The sequence below is a fragment of the Ailuropoda melanoleuca genome, chromosome 1 (assembly GCF_002007445.2).
Source record: "Ailuropoda melanoleuca isolate Jingjing chromosome 1, ASM200744v2, whole genome shotgun sequence".
Classification (NCBI taxonomy): domain Eukaryota; kingdom Metazoa; phylum Chordata; class Mammalia; order Carnivora; family Ursidae; genus Ailuropoda; species Ailuropoda melanoleuca.
Window position 1 is genome coordinate 161,069,480 of NC_048218.1, and position 4,845 is coordinate 161,074,324.

The 4,845-nt window shown below is 39.8% G+C and overlaps 1 non-coding gene across 1 annotated transcript; it reads left to right on the forward strand.

The window, feature by feature from the left end:
• Nucleotides 1-326: 326 nt before the first annotated feature.
• LOC117795632 lies at nt 327-433 on the forward strand. The gene has a single exon (XR_004619706.1). It is a non-coding gene; the product is annotated as a U6 spliceosomal RNA (small nuclear RNA).
• Nucleotides 434-4,845: the final 4,412 nt, after the last annotated feature.

Sequence of the window (4,845 nt, forward strand, 5' to 3'; positions counted from 1 at the left end):
TTTCTATAGGCCCTCATCTGAACCCCTGATACTTACCAAAGGGGAAATATTTTTCATTCATCTCCATAAAACTCAAAGTGAAGTAGACATTTGTGCAATGGCTTGAGGAAAAAACTTCTTGAGCAAAGAACTCAGGAAAAACTTTGTCTTTTGGCCTGAGTTTTTTGGGGTTTGGGTCTGATAATAAAAATTTCACAAAATAACAACTTTCTGCCTTCAGGACTGAGCAGACCTAATCTGAGTGAGCAGGAAAAAAAAAAACATTGTGTAAGATAAGATCATAGCTGTAACTGTTCATATTATTCAGGTTAAAAGATATTATTTTGGTGCTCGCTTCGGCAGCACATATACTAAAATTGGACCGATACAGAGAAGATTAGCATGGCCCCTGCTCAAGGATGACATGCAAAATCATGAAGCGTTCCATATTTTTGAGCGAATCTGACAGAAATTAAAAATTCTATGAGCCAAATGCAGTCAAAACTAGAGGCTCTGACGGCCAGGGTCACCGAGGCAGAGGAACGCGTTAGCGAATTGGAGGATGGGTTAGTAGAAGAAAAAACGAAAATAGAAGCTGGTCTTAAAAAAATCCACGCCCACGAATGTAGATTACGGGAGATTACTGACTCTATGAAACGATCCAATGTCAGAATCATCGGCATCCCTGAAGGGGTGGAGAAAAACAGAGGTCTAGAAGAGATATTTGAACAAATTGTAGCTGAAAACTTCCCTAATCTAGCAAGGGAAACAAGCATTCGTGTCCAAGAGGCAGAGAGGACCCCATCCAAGCTCAACCAGGACAAACCTACGCCACGGCATGTCATAGTGCAATTCGCAAATATTAGATCCAAGGATACAGTATTGAAAGCGGCCAGGGCAAAGAAATTTCTCACGTACCAAGGCAAAGGTATCAGGATTACGTCAGACCTGTCTACAGAGACCTGGAATGAGAGAAAGGCTTGGGGGGGCATTTTTAAAGCTCTTTCAGAGAAAAACATGCAGCCAAGGATCCTTTATCCAGCAAAGCTGTCATTCAGAATTGATGGAGAAATAAAGACGTTCCAAAATCGCCAATCATTAACCAATTTCGTAACCACGAAACCAGCCCTACAGGAGATATTAAGGGGGGCTCTATAAAGGTAAAAAGGCCCCAAGAGTGATACAGAGCAGCAAGTCACAACCGATACAAAGACTTTAAAGAGAAATGGCATCATTAAAATCATATCTGTCAATAATCTCTATCAATCTAAATGGCTTAAACTCTCCCATAAAACGCCACAGGGTTGCAGATTGGATAAAAAGACATGACCCATCCATTTGCTGTCTACAAGAGACTCATTTTGAACCCAAAGATGCATTCAGACTTAGAGTAAGGGGATGGAGTACCATCTTCCACGCAAATGGACCTCAAAAGAAAGCTGGAGTAGCAATTCTCATATCAGATAGACTGGATTTTAAACTAGAGGCCATAGAGAGAGATACAGAAGGGCACTATATTATTCTTAAAGGAAGTATTCAACAAGTGGATATGACAATTATTAATATATATGCCCCCAACAGGGGAGCAGCAAGATACACAAGCCAACTCTTAACCAAAATAAAGAGACATATAGATAAGAACACAGTAATAGTAGGGGACCTCAACACCCCACTATCAGAAATAGACAGAACACCCTGGCAAAAACTAAGCAAAGAATCAAAGGCTTTGAATGCCATACTCGACGAGTTGGACCTCATAGATATATATAGAACACTACACCCCAGAACCAAAGAATACTCATTCTATTCAAATGCCCATGGAACATTCTCAAGAATAGATCATGCTCTGGGACACAAAACAGGTCTCAGCCAATACCAAAAGATTGAAATTATCCCCTGCATATTCTCAGACCACAACGCTCTGAAATTGGAACTCAACCACAAGGAAAAACCTGGAAGAAACTCAAACACTTGGAGGCTAAGAACCATCCTGCTCAAGAATGACTCGATAAACCAGGAAATCAAAAAACAAATTAAACAATTTATGGAGACCAACGAGAATGAATACACAACGGTCCAAAACCTATGGGATACTGCAAAGGCAGTCCTAAGGGGGAAATACATAGCCATCCAAGCCTCACTCAAAAGAATAGAAAAATCTAAAATGCAGTTTCTATATTCTCACCTCAAGAAACTGGAACAGCAACAGAGGGACAGGCCTAACCCACTGACAAGGAAGGAGTTGACCAAGATTAGAGCAGAAATCAATGAATTAGAGACCAGAACCACAGTAGAGCAGATCAACAGGACTAGAAGCTGGTTCTTTGAGAGAATCCATAAAATTGATAGACCACTGGCAAAACTTGTCCAAAAACAAAGAGAAAGGACTGAGATTATTAAAATTATGACTGAAAAGGGAGAGGTCACGACCAGCACCATTGAAATTGCAAGGATTATTAGAAACTTTTATCAACAGCTATATGCCAAAAAACTAAACAATCTGGAAGAGATGGAGGCCTTCCTGGAAACCTATAAACTACCAAGACTGAAACAGGAAGAAATAGATTTCTTAAATAGGCCAATTAACTATGAAGAAATTGAGTCAGTGATAAACAACCTTCCAAATAATAAAACTCCAGGCCCAGACGGTTTTCCTGGGGAATTCTACCAAACATTCAAAGAAGAAATAATACCTATTCTCCTAAAGCTATTTCAAAAAATAGAAACAGAAGGAAAGCTACCAAACTCATTCTATGAGGCTAATATTACCTTGATCCCCAAACCAGGCAAAGACCCCCTCAAAAAGGAGAATTACAGACCGATTTCTCTAATGAATATGGATGCCAAAATCCTCAACAAGATCCTTGCTAATAGAATCCAACAGTACATTAAAAGGATTATCCATCATGACCAAGTGGGATTCATACCTGGGATGCAAGCATGGTTCAACACTCGCAAATCAATCAATGTGATACATCATATCAACAAGAAAAGACTCAAGAACCATATGATCCTCTCAATTGATGCAGAAAAAGCATTTGACAAAATACAGCATCCTTTCCTGATTAAAACCCTTCAGAGTGTAGGAATAGAGGGTACATTTCTCAATCTCATAAAAGCCATCTATGAAAAGCCTACTGCAAGCATTATTCTCAATGGGGAAAAGCTGGAAGCCTTTCCCTTAAGATCAGGAACACGACAAGGATGCCCACTCTCGCCACTATTATTCAACATAGTACTAGAAGTCCTTGCAACAGCAATCAGAAGACAAAAAGGGATCAAAGGTATCCAAATCGGCAAAGAAGAAGTCAAACTGTCTCTCTTTGCAGATGACATGATACTCTATATGGAAAACCCAAAGGAATCCACTCCCAAACTATTAGAAGTTATAGAACAATTCAGTAAGGTGGCAGGATACAAAATCAATGCCCAGAAATCAGTTGCATTTCTATACACGAATAACGAGACTGAAGAAAGAGAAATTAGGGAATCCATCCCATTTACAATAACACCAAAAACCATGCGTTACCTTGGAATTAACTTAACCAGAGACGTAAAGGACCTATATGCTAGAAACTATAGATCACTTTTGAAAGATATTGAGGAAGACATAAAAAGATGGAAAAATATTCCATGCTCATGGATTGGAAGAATTAACATAGTTAAAATGTCCATACTACCCAGAGCAATCTACACTTTCAATGCTATCCCGATCAAAATACCGAGGACATTTTTCAAAGAACTGGAACAAATAGTCCTTAAATTTGTATGGAACCAGAAAAGGCCCCGAATCTCCAAGGAACTGTTGAAAAGGAAAAACAAAGCTGGGGGCATCACAATGCCGGATTTCGAGCTGTACTACAAAGCTGTGATCACAAAGACAGCATGGTACTGGCACAAAAACAGACACATCGACCAATGGAACAGAATAGAGAACCCAGAAATGGACCCTCGGCTCTTTGGGCAACTAATCTTTGATAAAGCAGGAAAAAACATCCGGTGGAAAAAAGACAGTCTCTTCAATAAATGGTGCTGGGAAAATTGGACAGCTACATGCAAAAGAATGAAACTTGACCACTCTCTCACACCATACACAAAAATAAACTCCAAATGGATGAAAGACCTCAATGTGAGACAGGAATCCATCAAAATTCTAGAGGAGAACATAGGCAACAACTTCTATGACATCGGCCAGAGCAACCTTTTTCACGACACATCTCCAAAGGCAAGAGAAATAAAAGATAAAATGAACTTATGGGACTTTATCAGGATAAAGAGCTTCTGCACAGCCAAGGAAACAGTCAAAAAAACTAAGAGACAGCCCACGGAATGGGAGAATATATTTGCAAAGGACACCACAGATAAAGGACTGGTATCCAAGATCTACAAAGAACTTCTCAAACTCAATACACGAGAAACAAATAAACAAATCATAAAATGGGCAGAAGATATGAACAGACACTTTTCCAATGAAGACATACAAATGGCTAACAGACACATGAAAAAATGTTCAAAATCATTAGCCATCAGGGAAATTCAAATCAAAACCACACTGAGATACCACCTTACGCCAGTTAGAATGGCAAAGATAGACAAGGCAAGAAACAACAATTGTTGGAGAGGATGTGGAGAAAGGGGATCCCTCCTACATTGTTGGTGGGAATGCAAGTTGGTACAGCCACTCTGGAAAACAGTGTGGAGGTCCCTTAAAAAGTTAAAAATTGAACTACCCTATGACCCAGCCATTGCACTACTGGGTGTTTACCCCAAAGATACAGACGTAGTAAAGAGAAGGGCCATATGCACCCCAATGTTCATAGCTGCATTGTCCACAATAGCCAAATCATGGAAGGAGCCGAGATGCCC